This window comes from Mustela erminea, chromosome 1 (genome assembly GCF_009829155.1).
Source record: "Mustela erminea isolate mMusErm1 chromosome 1, mMusErm1.Pri, whole genome shotgun sequence".
In the NCBI taxonomy this organism is placed as follows: Eukaryota; Metazoa; Chordata; class Mammalia; order Carnivora; family Mustelidae; genus Mustela; species Mustela erminea.
In genome coordinates this window covers 79,814,360-79,833,484 of record NC_045614.1, presented here as the reverse complement: position 1 = coordinate 79,833,484, position 19,125 = coordinate 79,814,360, and the positions used below count along the sequence as shown (strand labels likewise).

Below are 19,125 nucleotides of genomic sequence, written 5' to 3'. Positions count from 1 at the left end.
AATGATTATAACAGGTAATTTTTTTAAAAGATTTTATTGATTTATTTGAGAGCAAGAGAGAGTGTGAGAGAGAAACGAGCAGGGTGAGGGGCAGAGGGAGAAGCAGACTCCTTACTGAACCAGGAGACTGACGCAGGGCTCGATCCTGGGATTCTAATTATGATCTGAGCCAAAGGCTGACGCCTAACCGACTGAGCCACCACAGGCACCCATAACAGTAATTTCATGTGGGTTTTTGCAAAAAGGAAGAAATAGAACAAGGTAGTAAATAACTCATTTCACATTTAAGTAAACTTGGGGACCTTGGTCAATTTTTGAAGCTTGAAAATCTCTCTGTGATTTATAATGACAAAGACTGCTATCAAAATTTTCATAAAAAGTTGACATTTAGGAACTTGGTGGCATGGATGGATAATTGTCCGAAGACGCATGAAAAATTGAGAAATTGAAAAAATTGAAAAAATTGAGATAATTTGAACTTGGGATGGGATATATATTTTATCTGTACAGTGGTTCTGGAAGAACTGTCGCTTTCCAGTCCTGTTTTGGGAGGTGGAACAGTGAGCTGAAAGTACAACATACAGCCCTACACTGCTTGCCTTAAAACTTTATGCAAGAAACGAACTTCTTTTTACTGCACTGTTATTTTGGGTTTCTGATACTTGCAGCTGAAACTAATCCTGATACAGCCACTCTCCTCAATTTCCTCCCCAGATGCAAACTTGTATTTTTGACTTTTTTATGACAAAATGGGAGCTAAAAGAGGGAATGCACATGAATTCACCGTCCTTTTAGCTGCTGCTGAAGAATTTTTACCTCTTTGGCCTCCACTGAACTTACTTTTGGGACATGACCATATTGGTGGGTTCTACTTTGAAGAGTTAGGGCCTCACCTCTCAACTCCTCCAGATCCAATGGAGAAGGAATGGTTTTCTGAGATGGCTACCATCGTTCCTGTCCTTCCCCATACGCACACGCCCACACCCATCCTTTGAACAGGTAGGGTCCACTTCCCCTCCCTTTTAAATTCGGGGTAGCTTTGTAATTTGTAATGCAGAAAAAGTGGTGTGTTGGCTCCTGGGACCTCCTAGCCCCAGACTTAAGGGGATTGCAGGCTTTTTCTTTTTCCCTCTTGGAAACCAGCTTCCATGTGAGAAGCTTGGCTACCCACAAACCACCGCACTGTGAGACAGCACAAACAAGATATGAGTAGAAGTCACACGAGAAGCACCAGGTCACCTGGTTACTGAATAAAACCTTCTTGGAGTTTCTAGCCCAGCCCAGTCACAGTGAATCAGGCTGAATGTTCAATCCTCCAACCAATGTCAAAGGAAGCAAAAGAACTGTCCACTCAACTCTCTGTGAAGCCCTACCCATAGAATTGTGACAAAGGAATAAATCACTGTTATTCCAAGACACTGAGATAGGGGGAGTTTGTCCTACAACAATAAGTGGCTGAAACAGCTGGAGAAGGTTGATGTGTGGCAGAAAAGAAAACATTTATGAGGGAAAGAAAGGACTGGTGAGAGAAAAACTACTTTGCTACCACTTTTGCGTGGCTCCTACTGGGATTAGTTTGGGATTTTTGAAAAGGGAGACCTAACAACCATGATTTCCATAGCAAAATAAATTCCGCATTCCCTGGAAGTAATCTTCAATGCACATTTGGAACACGACTTGTCAGAAGCTGCAATTTACTCATGTGTTTCAGCAGTCCATTCCTGACCTTCATGTGACATAAATATCAAATGTTCATTTATGTGTCCGACCTATTGCTTTGTATGTAAGATGGATATGAAATACTAGCAATTCCAAGGAGCTTGGAAGCAATTCCAAGGAGCTCACAGTGTTATAGAACCATCTGTATATTATACCTAGTATAAGGCACCAGGCCTGATTATGGGTAATTTATGTTAATTAATGCTTGTTATGGCAAGCTGTTTATTGAATCTTATTCCATCCTAAAAGAAAAAATGACTACTCAGGTATATATGACCTACTCAAAGAAAGCATTTAATTTAGTTCATAACAAAAAAGTTCTCAAAGGAAAATTCTCTATTCCAATCCAGCAGAAGACAAAATATTTAGATAAGAAATTTTATAAAAGTGCTTTTCAGGGATATTCTAAACATGTAAATGAGAATCATTTTTACTAAAACTGCCTGCTTTGTTACTAAGGATCTTCAAAGTATTTATAATTCAGTTAATTTAAGACACAGGGCTTCATCTTTTTAAATTCTGAAATTAATATAGTATTAAGATGGTGGCTTGAAAGTGGTGGTGGGCAGTGGCTCTCAACCATTGGCGACCACTAGAACTTAGAAGCCTTCCTTCTAACCCCTAGAAGTTTTACTCAACCGTTTCAGGGTAGGCACCAGGCAAGAGGATTTATTTTTAATGTTCTCTAGATGATTTTAATGTTCATCTAAGATTGAAAACACGGTTAAAACAGTTTAAGCTTTGGAATAAACCTTGGGTTTGAACTCCAACCACTATTAGTTTTATAATCTTCATCCTAAGACTACACATCAGTGGTTCTCAAAGTGGAGTCGCTTAATAAGCGGCATCAGCAATATCTAGGACACTTCCAGGAAACGAAAATTCTCAGGCCTCATCCACACCTACTGAATCAGAAAGTATAGGGGTGGGGACCAGCCTCCCAAAGATTTTGCCACAGGCTACTGTTTGAGAACCACTGTACAAGAATTAAAAGGGCTGATGACTCTGTGTCCCTTCATTGTCTTCAATATCTAGTTGATACAAATCAAATTCCTCTTCCACTTGTCAGAGTATCTTGGTGGCTTTTCTGTTTTGTTCTGTTTTTTACAGTATTGTAAAGTGTAGTAGCAAAACTCAAAATATTAAAATGTATTGCTTTATTCCTGAGTCTGTAATCCATGTTTATTGTGTTAGACTAGAAAGGAAAATCAGAAAGAACAAAAATAATACACTAGTTACCCTTGAAACTAATATTACACTGCATGTTAACAATTGGAATTTAAGTAAAAACTAAAACACAAAAAACAACAAACTACACTACTACTTTCAAATAAAATCATTGATATTGTGATATAAATTCACTTTTTCTAAGTGTCTTTTCCAACTACCACATCTTTTACATCTTAGTATTCTATTAAATATTTCCGACGTCGTATTTTCAGAGTTGCCTTGTATTCCATCATATGAATATGCCTGTATTTAATCAAACCTATTGTTACAGATTTTTGTTTTTATAAATAATGTTTTTATCGACTATTTAAAAAAAAAAAAACAACTTTGTTCACATACCCATGATGACATTCTTGGGATCAGTTCCTAGATGTAGTATTGACAGATCAAAGTATAAACATTAAGGGTTTTGATATACGTTGACAAATTTTTCTTTTAAAAACCTACACCCTTGGGGCACGTGGGTGGCACAGTCTGTTAAGTGTCAGACTCTTGGTTTTGGCTCAGGTCGTGATCTCAGAGTCATGAGGTCAAGCCCTGCATTGGGCTCCACACTCAGCATAGCGTCAGCCTGAGATCCTCTCTCTCCCTCTCCCTTTGCCCCTTCTCCCACTCATTTTCTCTCTCTCTCAAATAAATAAATAAATCCTTTAAAAAAACCCTAAAAACCAAAACCTACATCCTTAATAGAAGAGAGCGCTAATTCCCTTTCAGCATATGGTAATATTATATATTAACATTTAATTTAATCTTTGTCCCTTGAGGACCAGGATGGGTTCATATCATTCTTCTTTAATGAGGTTATATCTTTTGGCATAAAAAAAAATTGTAGTCCATTGTATTTATTCTCATTCTTTGTCCATTTTTTTAAAATGTGAGGATTCAGACTTTTTCCTATCAAAATGTAAAAGTTCTTTGTATATTAAGTATTACTTTCACCAACATTTAAAGGCAAATATATATATGTATAGTAATATATACATATATAATACATACTGATATACATACAGTAATGCCTTTCTCTCTCTCTCTCTCTCTCTCTATATATATATATATGTAAATATATATATGCTCTATGTATAGCAAGGACTCAGTTGAGTAGTATCAGAATGAGTTAATTGTATTTTTCATTATAAAAAATAGACTATAAATAATTTGGTTGTGTGGCAGTATTGAAAATCTCTAAAGAACCAGTATAATTCCCTTTCCAAATGACTGCACTCTCCTGAACAAAATTTAGTCTTCTAATGATTGAGGATTTTTTGGTGTGTCAGGGCATTTGTTTTGAATTTTGCATTGTGTAAAGAGAATGGGATTCGGAAAGTCTGGGTCCTGGCTTCACAGGCTACAAGTTGTTTGACCTGGAGTGAGCACCTTTGTTTCCACATCCTTATAACATACAAAACACAGATGACCTCTTCCTCAAGAGATTACTGTGCAAAATAATACACACAATGGTGTAGCATGCAGATTTCAGAGACTAACTATCTGGATTTCAATCCCTTGCATTTAATAGCTATGGGACTTGAGCAAGTTCTTAATCTCTCCAGGCTTCAGTTTCCTTGTATAATGAGTAACAGAATTTACCTATTAGAGTGGTTGTAAGGATTAAATGAGTAAAGATATACAGTACATTTAAAACAGTGCCTGGCAGGTATAGGCACTATGTATTAACACCATAATCATTATAATTAGATATAGTAACATGCGTATTATGTGCACTCTTAACTAGAGCCCCATGCAAAAGTCAGTGGTGGGACCTACAACCTCCATGGAGGCCACCATGGTTTTGGCAGGTATAGAGTTGGGCTGAATCTCTACCAACCCCAGGATATACTCAGAAATGACTTTCTGAATAGGGATCTGGCATCAACTTGCTTTTTGGTGATTCACCTCTTTCTACTCAATGTGGAGTGCAGGAAAACCAATCTGTTTTTTGTTAGCTGGAGTATGACTGTCAAAGCTAACCAGTGGGTCTAAAGCTTTGATTCCACCCAGGAACTCACCTCCAGCAGACAGACAAACAATAAAAGTTCCATACCCAAGATGCTCTAAGAAACAGAGCCCTGCACTGATTTTCAGGTTCACCATCTGTAGTTGGCTAAACTCAATTCTGTGTTCTGGTATATGCTCTGTACCAGTTAACAAGAAAATTTTTGGTCTGAACTCTTAATATGAATCATAATTAATACAGAAAACGATTAAAAGAAACTCTCAGCATTTTGGTCATCTTATCAGATACAACTCCCACTTTTGTCCCTATGATTTACACTGTATAAAAGAAAATATACCCATATGGAATACGCTTGTGAATCAGAAACAAAGCCAATGCCCAAAATACAAATCAAAAACACTGCCTAGAACAACAGGCCTCAACTAATGAATTAAAATGATTGCTGGTTTCTTTAAAATATTAAGCCCATCGATGCTTGCCAAAAACCCCTTGGCTAGCTGAGGGATTCAAACTGCATTGTTCAGCTAGAGATTGAAATCCTTCCATTCATCATTGACATGTGAAAGACAAGACAAGGTTTTTGACAAAAAGAGGATGAGGCGCCAGATGGTTTCCATCTGTATCTCCATTGATTGTACAATGAAAACCCACCTTCCCTAATCAGAAGGCTATGCGATACATGGAAAATGAATACCCAGTGTTTTTAAAGAAGCATAATCGCCCCTTCCCAACCATAGATATATAAATATTAATGAACACAATCTGGATCTAAGCAAATTTAGCATGAACTTTTAGCAACCCTCCCTTGACAACTTCCTCCCTTTTTAACTGAATTAAACTCCTAAGTTCTGTGATTAAAAATAGCAAACTCTGCACTGAAGTTGGATCTGTGACTGAGGAAAACCTTTCCAGCTAGTAACCAGTTAACATAGCTCATATCATTGCACACATTTTATAACCAAAAAAGGGTCTCAGTTTGAATGAATGTTTAGCAAGTGTGAATAGTGAGATATAGAATCAACACAAATAAATAAGGAATTGATTATTAATTGATTATAAATTGATCGCTTTTGCCGAGACTACCTCCAAAACAATGTAAGCAAAGTCAGAGATTAATACATACAACACCAGGAGTTGTCCAGTTAATTTTGCAAAGCCCTGTGCTACACCACATATTGAATCATTAAGCCCTAGGGAAAAAGAGTTCTTTCTCTCTCTCTCCATCTATCTACACACACACATGCATGCGCGTGCATGCGTGCAAACACAAACATTTAATTTTAACCTTTCTGTAAACTTAGAGTGTTAATTTAGAATACAAAACAATCTTAATGACTCATATTCAAGAGAAAACACTAACTGTCTTTCCAAAATGTTTGAAGTTACATCATTAGTATTACAATATCTCTAACCAAAAAGACTTGGTAGGTCTTCTTCCTTGTTGACACTCCTTTTACCAAGAATATCAGAAAAAGTCCAAGATTTGAAAATTTCCATTCATTCCTTCTTTTGCTTCCATTCCTTCAGTTCAAACAGGGATCATTTGCATACTTGCTCTAGCTTATATGTCTTTAATCTGTTGAAGCAGTGCATTTTCCAAGAAGTATATACCATATTTTCACTAATATTTCTCTGTAGATCAAAGTGTTCAGAATCTTAAAGTGAAAAATGTCAAATTAGCCCAAAGACAATATGAAAAATTAAATCCATATTCTCAACTTAAGTTCCTCAGGTGACTGGAAGAGAATAATCTTTTCTTTTTCTCTCCTCCAATGTATATTGTTCTCATTCTGTCGATAAACAAATTTTTATTGAGAACTATGTGCTTGTCATTGGGCTAGGCATAAAAGATTAACACAATGGACAGTATTGCTATTCTCCGGCACAAATGTTATTTCAAAACCATCCTTTAGACATTGTAAAGAATGCTCTTTGTCAGATGGTAACAGCATCACATACAGAGTTCACATGTGTCTCTAGCTCAAGTGACCAAACTCATCTCTTAGCCACCGATTCCCTTCGGGAACAAATGCTCAGTAGGAGTAATTTCCAGTGTCACCAGCAATACTGGTGTTTGTTTAAGGTTAGCTTCGCTAGGTCTTGACAAGTTTTCTTTTACTTTTCCTAGCCCAGTTTGGTTGAGAGCAACATGATCAGATGTCAAAATAACATCAACAAAGCTAAAGTCAAGGATGAGATGAAGCTTGCAGAGAAAATGCTCAATATGTAAAAATGCACTTTCAGTTGCTTTCAAGGCAAGAAGAATAAGGAAGGGCTAGACTCAGGGTTTGAACCAAATGGTGCAATGTTAACCTATAACAAAGAGGAAGGAAAACAATCCTTCTCCTTGTTGCTTTTGTAACTTCATCGAAAGAGTAGCATGGAATTGAGGAGGAGACATAAACAAACACATGATATGTGACTCTTCAGATATGCTACAACATATATGATATGCTAATTTATACTATATATACTTGTATATCAAGGTATATCATCATATGCCTATTTGAATAAGAAGCTTGACAAAGTTTTGCAAGATATTGTGGGGTAAAGTGGTAGAATATGACATAAATCACACACAAAAAAGAATAGATGAGTTGAACAATTGTTAATTAATTAATAAATGTCAATTGAGGAGATGATACACAGAATTATGCTAGTGAGCTCTCTCCCGTCAATTGATTTTGCTTGAAGTTAGAGAGGATTATCATCACAGTTAAATGATTATGGACAGTTGAGCTAATATAACCATGTTTCAAAACTAATTTGAAAAAATGGATTAAAATGAATCAGATAACATCTAGAGCACAAAATATAAAGTATACATTTAATATAAAAACAATTAGGAAGTGCAGGGTGCAGGGTTGAGGGATATGTATGACAATAGCTTAGAAGAAAAAAACAAAACAAAACAGACAAGAGTGATATGGTGGCAAATACTAAAACAAAAACAAAAACAAAACCTGAAGTGAGATCAAAGAGAAGGAATAACTGAACATATTCTTTGTCCCCTTCATTCCCATGGTCTTCCTGGTAGGGGTGGGGATGGGGACTTCCTTATATACTGGCATTGCTATGAGAGGAAATCACCACCACCAAGAAAGAGCCCTGTTTACTTTGTTTTTGATCTACTATGGAGTCTATCCGGATGTTCCTATGCAACTGGCTGACCTTGGACATAAGCGAACTATGGAAGGAAAGATCCAGGATCCTTAGAGGAAGGCAGAAGAATGGAAAATAAAAGAAGGAAAAGAGAGCAAACATGGGTTATTGACACAGAAACAGACAAGTTGCACAATGAGATAGACAGAAAGACCAAAAGCAGTCTCATGTAAATGAAAATTTTAACTTATGAAAGCCTTGGCATTGGAGATCAAAGGGGAAATCATGGACAACTCAACAATTTATGCTAGTACAAATGTTGTTCCTATGAGAAAAATGAAACTGGATCCCGATCTCATGCTGTGGAACATAAAAATCTATTCCAGAGGAAATGTAGACTTAAATATAAAGAAAAATTTTAAAACTAGTAGGAAAAAATGTAGAATAAGGAGGGAAAGATTTTTAAGGTGCAATTTTAAAATTACTAGTCATAAAACAAGAGATTGATACATTTGACTATATTAAAATTAAGAATGTCTGTTCAGGGGCGCCTTGCTGTATCAGTTGGAGGAGCATGCAACTCTTGATCTTGGGTTTTGACTTTGACCCCTGCGTTGAATGTAGAGATTACTTTAAAAATAAAAATAAAATCTTAAAAAAAAAAAAGAACTTCTGTTCATTAAAAGATACTACAAAGTGAAATGGCAATCTATAAACTGGAAGAAGCCCTTTGAAACACCTAAAACCAATACAAAGGATTAGTGTTTCCTCTCCCCCTCTCTCTACACAAACACACACACCTATTAACTACTATGAATTAAGAGAGAATAGGGGGAGATATGAACAGTATTTCACCCAAAAGGAAGCACCAACAATAAATAAACATGAAAAGACGTTCGACTTCATTGGAAATCAAGGCAATGCCTTTTCAGACTACAAAGAGATACCTTTTACATGTGTGAAATTTAAGAGCCTGACATTACCAAATGTTGTTAAGGATATGGAGTAACAAGGGATGCCTGGGTGGCTCAGTTGCTTAAGCGGCTGCCTTCAGCTCGGGTCATGATTCCAGCGTCTTGGGATCGAGTCCCACATTGGGCTCCTTGCATGGCAGGGAAGCCTGCTTCTCCCTCTGCCTCTGTCTGCCATTCCACCTGCCTGTGCTCACTCTTTTGCTCTCTCGCTCTCTCTCACAAATAAATAAATAAAATCTTTAAAAAAAAATCTTTAAAAGGATATGGAGCAATAAGAACTCATACTGCAGAAGGGAGCTTTGAAGCTTTCAACCACTTTAGGAAATAATTTTGAATCACCTAGCAAAGAATGCATTTATTTTCTGACCCAGCAATTCCATTCTTAGAGACACTCTTACATGTACCAGAAGGCAATGTGCAAGAAAATTCATAATAACATTGTTTGTAATAGCAAAATACCGGAAATAAACTCTTAAACAGAAAATAGCCTTAAAGTCTATCCATAGACAAGCTAATAAATAAAGTGGTATGTTCACACAACACAGTGTCATACAACAAGGGTAAAGAACAAATACTAGCTTTATATCCTGGATGGGTAAATCTTGGAAATATAATTAGGAATGAAAAAGCAAGTTGCAGGAAAAGTATATATGGCATGCAACTATTTTAATAAAGTCCACATTTAAGCAAAATTTTAAAATACATATTATTTTGGGAGATATACACACATGTAATTAAAAAAAAAGAAGCCTTTACTGATAAATACAAAATTAAAAACAGTGCACCTAAGTGGAGGGAGGCAGGAGATAGGAACGCTTGAAGTTCAATAGCAACCATATTGTTATATCCTACTTTCTCAGCTGGGCATTGATTTCATGAGAGGTTAATTTCATTATTAAGTTTCATAGTCTATATATATGTTATAATATATAAATATATTTGTAAATAAAATACATCAAGGAGAGAGAGAGTGAGACCAGCCAAGCAAGGCAGGTCTTCCTAACCTCATCAAAGCTGATTATGTAGCAGTGACAGAAGATCGAGATGTAAAGAAATATTTTGCCTCTTTCTCTCTGGACTTCAAGTAGGTTATCAGTCATGCTTGTAATTATTTTCTTTCTGGAAATGGGCTGTTCTGTCCAACTTTCCATTAATTCTGTTAATAATGTGAGATTACAGAGGTATACTTCCCAATATAGGAAGGGGAACATTCGACTGTGTTCAAGACTATTGAGCTATAGCTGTAGTATCACAATCAATCCTTAGAATCATATTTTATGAGAAGTAAATACTAGAGAGTTTCTAGGGGAAGTCAGTGTAGACACTGAGATGTCAAAAATCCCCCTCATATGAATGTCTACCTAAATCTGAATTTGAGATACTCATCTGAGAGAAGAGAGAGATTAGGAGAAATACGATAGCTGACTTCAAAAATTAAAAAGAAATGCTGTCAAGTTTTAAAAATTTTAGCTTTATTCTGCACTTGGGTGGCCACCCACTACCAATGGATAGAAATGTATTGAATCCGATTTAAGCTTTGAAAATTAAAATATGTGCTCACAGCAGCTAGCAGGATGACTAACTCTGGATGATGGCCTATTATAGTCCAAGAATTACCTAGTGCTGTTAAAGAATGCTACCCTTCAAAAAAAAAGAGTTTACAGGATCTTTGTTTTTCTTATATTTTATAATTCAGACCGCAGGTTTGGTGTTTTTTGGGGTCTTAAAAATATAATAATTCTATGTCCTATTTACCTTGAAATCAGTTTTTCGTTTTTTTTTAATTTTTTATTTCTTCTAACTCAGTTCCAGAGATAGTGGTAAGAATGAAGGACTCCTCCTCAGTAAGTACTTAACTCTATGAAAATTTCTTCACCTCTCTCTGAGCTTCAGTTTCCCCAGTTGTAGACTAGAACCTCTCCATCGTAGGCTAAACAGTGGCCTCCTAAAAATGTCCATGTCCCACTAGCCAGAACCTGTGAATATCTTACCTTATATAACAAAAGGGACTTTGTAAATTTGATGAAAGATTTCATAATGAAGAGATCATGCTGGATTATCTGGTGGGCCCAGTACAATCACATAGGACCCTGTAAGAGGGATGAAAAAGAATCAGAGGCAGGGGAGAGGGTCAGGTGGCAAGGAAAGAAGAGATTGTAGGACATGCTTTGAAGATGGAGGAAAGAACCGCAAGCCAAGGAAACAAGCAGCGCCTACAAACTGGAAAAGGCAAGGAAATGAATTCTCTCTTTAGGGCCTCAGGAAGGAACCAGGTATGCAGACCCCTTGACTTTAGTACTGTGGAACTAATTTCTGAATTCTGACCTGCAGAACTCTAAGATTATACATTTGTGTGGTTTTGAGCCACAAAGCTTGTGGTAATTTATTACAAGAGCAACAGGAAACAAATACATCATCTCACAGGATTTTTGTGAGGATCACAAAGGAGATAAACCAGTAAAAAGTTCTTGGCTTCTATTAAAGTTATCATCTACCTAACTGACCCAAAATGAAGTCTTGATTTCATAAGCAACTATCTCCATATGCCCTCATTGTTTTCCCTCACAGGCCATTTTCATACCTTTGCAGATGTGAATGAGGTGGGGAAAGGGTTCCGAGTAGGTGACGGTTGAGAGCCATTAATGCTGAGAATCCTGCCAGGTGCTTGACTTCCCCCAGCCTCCTTCCTCAGCTGTAATCAGAGGCTAGATCCTTCAAGCTCTAAAATTCATTGACGATATGCTTACTAAGGTAGCCAGTACCTGCTTTCCAAGTCTCCTCCATCCCTCTCTTCTGGTTTAAACTGGAACTCGTGTCTGAATTATCTAGTGCCAACTGCCCCTACGCTATCTTTGCTGTGGGCACTGATTAACCAGGCAAACCTAATTCTGTGATTAAAACAAAAAGGAAGCCGAAAGGAGGTCAAGCCATTCTTGGCTTAAATTTATGCTTAGAAGTTCAATGTTTTACAAAAAATGTTCTTAACAAAAAAACATCCTAGCTCTAAGACTCCTTATAGATTTCCCCTGGGTCTTTCTGTCATTAATTCAAGACTATCACTTTCAAGAACAGGTTGGCTGGCCATCCTTACCAAGTGTTCTGCCCAGGCTCTTATCCTCCTAAGTGGCAGGACGTTTGACACACTTTCCTTGTTGCTAAAGGTGTAGATAACAGTACCCGGGGATCAAAAATGACCAAAATAGAACAGACACCAAAGCGCTGTTGAACACAACCTCCCTTTCATATCTCTGCTTTTTCCAACTCACCATGGAGAGAAAGTCTGTGAAAAAGTTTTGCCATCTATAAATTATTCTGCAAATGCAAAGAGTTCTTTTTTTTTTTTTTTTTTTTAACCTCCAGTTTGGGGTTAGATGTCATAATAGAGACACGGACAACACTCAGCTGACACACAAAGGAACTTCAACATGAGAAAATCCAGAAAACTTTACAAGGTGGTTTTGAAAGAAGAAGAGATCTTTGCCAGCTAGAGAAAACGAGGACATTTTGGGGGGAAAAGATGGTATGTGGAAAAGGCAGAAAAGCATCCTCTAAAAATACTGAGAAGTTCGTGCGTCTGGCACGTAGTAGGGAGGAGCAGACAACAGTGGAGGAGGAGGCCAAGGTCTGCCACTGCAGGGTTGTGTCTGAATTTTATTGTGTTAGAGTTCAGAACTGAAGAGACACCCACTGCCAGGGGTGTGGCATGTTCAGATTTGGCTTTTAGAAAAAATAAATAAATGAAATGGGTAGAGGTAGCCAAGATGTTGGAATAGGCTAGGCCTGGGATGGAGGCTGTGGGATAGTGATGGATGGGGAGAACCTTTCACTGAAAACCAACTGGATGGTGGGGAGAGGAAGTTGGTAGTGACCTGGAGGTTTCTCCAGGTTGATTAGATGCCTGGTGCCATTGCAAGCAAGGGGGAAGGGAGAGAGAACAGAGTTTGGGAGTAGAAATGGTAAACTTAAAACACTGCGTTGACAGAAGGGGAAGAGACAATCAGAATACTAGAAAATCTTGAAGGCCACTTAGGCAAAGTGAGGCAAAGGAGACAGGACAGGTGTGGGCAGAGGGACAGAAGAGGAAACAAATAGAAAGGTCAAAGGAAGCCAATGGAGAGAAATGAGCAGGGTCCTAACCAGCTGTGCCAAGGGCAGGAATGAGGTCTAGGAGACGAAGGACAGAAACAGGTAGCACAGAGCCACACCAAAACCCCAAGATGTGCATGCCCATGTGGAGATGAACATTTCTTCTCCCTGTAATTTGGTAACTCTAAACATTTAGCATACGCCTCGCACATGACATGAGCTTGGCGTGTTTGTGACAAGGAGCCAAGGGGAATGAGGCCTTCCCATAGTCTGAGGCCAGAAGGCAGAGTCCAGCCCTAGCCACAGCCACTTAGGAACTTAAAACAAACCAGTACCCAAAATGCTGACAAAGCAAGAGAGGAAAGAATGAGTTACGTGGGCCCAGGAATGGAAGCAGAGCACGCAGCAGCGTGTTTCTGTCATGGACAGGCTGTGTGGACTGGAAGATCACCTCCCTGTAACTCTCTCTCTCCCGCTGCTCTAAGCTGCTCTGGGCACTCTACATATTGTAATAATAATGTAGACTGGCAGGCATTATGATAAAAGAATCAGCCAATCATTCCTGAAAAAGCAGACATATATGCACAAATTTCAGCTCTCAGATATGGCTGATGTAGTAAAATCCACTGGAAAACAGACACACTAAAGTCATTGCAGAGGATTGATTCTGAAGAGTTTACTTAGTCCTTGTATCAGTTAGATAGATAGACAGACAGAGGGAGGGAGAGAGATGATGGACATGGCTTTTTTCTCCATTAAGCATACAAAGGGGTAAGAGTTTTTTGTTTGTTTTTCTTGTTGTTGTTTTTTAGGGGTAAGAGATTTTTGTGACTTCCCAGTTTTTACGCAAAGGTCCTGCTGTTTACAAGCCCCAAGCCAGATAGAAAATACAAAGAAGAAGATGAACAGGTTTGAGCCCAAAGAACAAATGGGCTCACCCTCCTCTGAACTCCTATGCAACTTTGTCCCTCCCTGGTAATGTTGATTATCCCCACCTTCAACAGTTTCCGCGTGTGTTTGTGTCTCAGGTCTCCTACTACTTCGGAAGCTCTTAATGGGCAGTCTTGCATTTAAAATGGTATCTGAATGATGTCTCGTGTTTATCAAGGGCTTTATAATATCGTGGGATGCTCTATCACACTTGGTCTTCATGAGCCTGTTAGGTAGGGCAAGCCCATTCCATTCACCTCATACAAGAAGAAATGAGATTATAAGAAAGGTTAAGTGACTGGAAGGCCACATAGCTGTCCCACTGAATGCCAGAGTCAGGAACTGAGTACCTCCATCTATACCCCAAACCAGGCCTCTTGCCCCCACGCCAAGCTTTTCTTCCTTCTCTCCTGCAAGCCACCTTACATGACTGGAGGTCAGTCGGGTGCTCATTACAAGTAGGGTGTTTGGAGAAAAGAACACAGAAGTGTAATGCCAATTGAATATTACCCCCACCTTAAAAGACCACCAGAGACGTGAGTCAAAGCCAATCAGCAAGGGTCGTTTATTGCAGGTTCGAACCTGGACCTCTGCGGCGCTCGTTGCCGATAACGCCGAGAGGTCCAGAGCTGGGTTGGTGCAGGATTTTTATAGACAGATACAAACAAGTTTCGGGTGGGGCTGAGCTGATTGATTGATAGTTTGAACAGGCATACTTGGCGTCAGTGGATTGGGTCAGGGGACCCGCGCGAAAGCAGACAAAGCAATCTTACAGAAGCAGAACTGGCCGGTTAGCCCACGCATGCGGAAAAAAAAGCACTACCAGGATATTGGAGGCCTGGTTACTTATCAAGTAAAGACAATTGGGAGTCTCCTGGTGGAATGTTACATTCCTGCTATCAAGCATCCTTGTTAATGAGATTTAGGTTTAGAAGAAATTTAACTTTATTTACTTTTCCTTCTACCTCCGCCTCCTTCCGTTTTTCATGGAGGGGAGGGTGACATTAGGGCTATTGATAAGGTAACTTCTTTGTTGTAAATCTCAAGGACATTTGCAAACCAAGTTAACTATTTATCGTTTTATGGCAGTCAGGGGTGCCTGAGGAATGCTACACATATGGAGGGGAGCGGGTGAAGGGGGGGGTGCAAGGCGCTAGCCTTTGTTTTGTCCTCAGCCAGCCTCCTGCTCCTTCAGAAGCAGAAACATACGCAGTTAAAACAAGAAAGGAAGATACATACTAACTGGTTGTCAGGTTCTCTAATCTGACAACAGTTGGACAACACTGTTGTTGGGTATGCAGAGCCTCGAATCTCTCATTTCCACGAGAGAGTCAGGTAGTGTTGCGTTCATCAGAGGCAAAGGAGACAGGATAGGTGTGGGCAGAGGGAAGTTGTGTGCATGAGTGTGTGTGTGTGTGCATATGTGTGCACCCACTGTGTGCTTGGAGGAATGTAGCAGATTTATGAGAAGAACAGAATCACTGATGCTGAGGTGGGCTGAGCTCTCAGAACACTCTCTTCCAGTGTTGCTGGAGAGGTCCTCAGACATGCCTGCTGGGGATGCTTCTGGCAAAATGACCTCCTCTTCATTCAGTCCCATAATATAAACACAGAGGATGATATCTTGGCCCAGTTACCAGCCCTGGGTTAGAGGGTAGATGAAAAGGCAGAAGCTCCTATCAGCAAAGGGGCAAGAGGTTATAAATGCTCACAGAAAGGCAGAAGTGGCAGCTCAGATAAGGAGCCTTAGAAGCAAAGCTTAGCCTGAGATGATAATGCCTGTGCAAGTCAGGGCCCTCAGGGGGAATGTACAAGGGAGCCCTGCATGAGAGGGCAGAGGGGAAGGGCAAGAGAGATGTGGTGTCAGGAGAAGTCTAGCCTGATCCCACTAGGAACCCTGGAGTATAAATTGCTCCATGGAAGATGTCCTGCATGGACACCAGGGACTGAGCCTTTGTATCTCTGCACCAGTCAGTTATTGGCCAACACCAGGGATGGGTGCTATACCCTCCCAGGCATCTTTGGATATGACAGATGTTACCAGTCAAGGGCGATTTTAAAGGGAAGGATGCAGATGGGAGAAGCCGGCAGCCAGCACCGACAGCAGCTGGACGAAAAGGGACGTGCGTGGGGCACTACCAGCCTCTGCTACAGGCAGTTTCTCACATCTAGAGGAATCTGCATTCCAGCTGGGTGGCTGAATTTAGGAGTGGACATCCATGCTTGGGGAACTTTGGGCAAGCTGGGGGAGCCAATCCTCTGCCTGGAATTATGCTGTGTTATATGAAACCATATACTTAAGTTTCTATACTCTTTACCGGTAATGAAACTTTCTTGCCCCTGTATGTGTTAGTGTCTTTTGGTCCATGGTTGTCTCATTGTGGCAATGCATGCAAGAGACCTCTTCACAAATCTGCTAACCTTTGTTTGTACAGCTCAGGGATAGTGGGCTCAGTAATTCCCAAAGGCTACTAAGTCTATTTTGTTATTAAGTACATGTTTGTAATTACTTGTTTAATAAAATTTTAAAAAATTGATTTTCCCCGTAATTTTAATTCACCAAAGTCATAGGAAAGAAGTCTGATCCCTTAGATATCTTTTCTTTCACAGACAAAATACCCACAACTCAAATTATTCCGCAACATTGTACTCATGTACTCAAAATCTGCTCACAAGTCTCCCATATGGTCCCTGCCCAATGGAGAAATTCCAGTTTGTCTATGACCCCACTGAAGGAGGTGCCCAGAACCACCCCACCCTCCAGGAGTGGTGTGACTCATGTGGAACAGAGGAGGACTATTCTTCTTGTCCTAGACACAGTAGTTCAATTAATAGAATCTAAAATTAACTTCATGATTCAAATAAGCTCTGCTTCAAGCACTGATATACCACTGATTTACATTAGCTTGTAAACAACTAATCTAAATATTTTTGCATATGCTGTCTGTTTTACCCCATCCTCAGTTTCAAGATTGATTTTTTTTATCCCTTTACTATAGGCCTTTATACGTATTCACATAAAGTTCATCTTGTTAGAGCTGGCCTATCATTCCAACCTGAAATGATCCTTTTGGATCGCAATTCTGCGATTCAAAGTATGTGCCATGCTTCCAGGCTTCATGTCAACCACGACTTTGATAAATATGCAATCTATAATCCTCACCAAAATTATTGATTAAAAAACAGTATCTTGAGAGGGCCAAGGGTGAGTCTTCATAGCCTACCATTACAAACCACCCTCCCAAGAGCCATTACAGTTCTCACACGACTTAATTCATGCTTGTTCCGAGACCCAGTCTAAATGTGACAATGAATTCACTCTTTCAGATATGGATTTGGATATATTGAGTTTTGAAGAAAGTGAAATAACTAATTCATAACATATTTGCAGTTACATTCATCTAACAGAATATAAAAACAGAATATGAAGCTGTTATGGATAAAAATAATCCAAAGAGACAAGGACCATATCTAGAGCATGATTTCAGAATTAAAGAATAATTTTCTTCCACACAGGAGGGGATGACAATTCTTGGGAGGTGGAAGAGATGGTGACTGAGCCTTGGCTGGGGACACACAGAATGCAGCGGTACTAAGGGAAATGGGGGGGGGGGGTGAGGGCAAAGATAATCGTCGACTGACCACATTACTTTGCTCTTGCTGCACAACTTCCCACAAACTCAGCCCCTTAAAGTGACAATACCTATCATCTAACGCTTCCATGGGTCAGTCTCATGGCTGAGGTTGGCTTGGCCCTTTGCTCAGGTGGAAATCAAGGGGGTGCTGGGGTGACCAAGTCATCTGAGGCCTGGGGGTCCCTTTTGAGCTCACTGGTTGTTGGCGGAATTTAGTTCCTTGCCTTGCAGGACTGAGGGCCACGTTTTCCTACCGGCTGTCAGCTGACAGCTGCTCTCAGCCCTAACGGCACCCTGCCATCCTCTGCCATGTGGTCCTCTCCACCACACAGCAGTTTGCTTCTTCAAGACCAGCAGGAGAATCTCTCTCTTCATTTGGCTAAGAGGGAGTTTTCTGGAAAGTAGTCAAAAGAGAGACAGTCTCATCATACTCGCAGGAGATGGGCACCTTGGGGACCATCTGAGACGTGTGCCTGCCACAGTGGTCAACAGTGTGAAGAGGAAGGAATGGCAAAGAACACGGTGGTAGGATATGGACGCAGAGGGGCCCTCTGTATCTGCTGCGATGTTCGAACTTCATCCTGAAAGCCATGGAAGCACACTGATGAAAGCCTCTCCTTTGGGGAGGCACCAGAAAATGCTGCAAGTAGCCCGGTTAAGATAAAGTCTTCCAAGGGCGCCTGGGTGGCTCAGTGGGTTAAGCCGCTGCCTTCGGCTCAGGTCATGATCTCAGGGTCCTGGGATCAAGTCCCGCATCGGGCTCTCTGCTTGGCAGGGAGCCTGCTTCCTCCTCTCTCTCTCTCTGCCTGCCTCTCCATCTACTTGTGATTTCTCTCTGTCAAATAAATAAATAAAATCTTAAAAAAAAAAAAAAAAAAAAGATAAAGTCTTCCAAGAAGCAAAGCACTCCTAGAGAAGATCATCGAATAAATGATACGTAAGCACGGTACAATTCCCACATGCCCTGGAATCACCTGTTTATAATTTATCACTTCACCTGCCTACGCGACAACTGTGAGGAAGCAAAACTACACCTTCGCCTGTTGCCGTTACGATTAGGTGTGTCCTTCCTATGCCAGCCAGAAAAAAACATACATATTTTGCATCATTGAAAAACCCTCTCCACACACAGCTTATCTAATAGCCGCCCCCCCATCCCCAGCTAATAATACTTGAGTTGTTCCTGTGAATTGCTTGCTCCCTCAAGAAAACGCCTTTATCTCTGACTTTTGGAATACAGCTCTCAGAAGATATGTAGGGATCCACAGGGATGGGTGAAGCATGTGAAGAACTTCTGTTTTTCTACCAGTGAGGATTCTGAACAGATTAACTGTAACTACATGGTCTGTTTTATTTTTTTCTTCAAATACCTGGAGTGACTTTTGTTTTGAGACTCTAGTTCCTCTAAAGGCTGGGCACCCCTGCAAACATCACAGATAAGACTATTTTCATGTTCAATTTGTCTTAGAATTTTCCACTTAACCACTGTATCTAT

The 19,125-nt window shown here is 39.9% G+C and overlaps 1 protein-coding gene across 7 annotated transcripts in view; it reads right to left on the bottom strand.

Annotated features, from left to right (window-relative positions):
- The window catches only part of THRB (thyroid hormone receptor beta), a 381,519-nt gene that overhangs the window by 312,052 nt on the left and 50,342 nt on the right, over nt 1-19,125 (bottom strand). The window contains exon 2 of one of the 7 annotated variants that reach the window (XM_032328760.1): nt 10,971-11,069. The exons of the other annotated variants lie outside the window; for them this stretch is intronic. The gene's annotated coding sequence lies outside the window, so the exon portion shown is untranslated. The remainder of the gene's footprint in view (nt 1-10,970; nt 11,070-19,125) is intronic. 7 annotated transcript variants of the gene reach the window in all.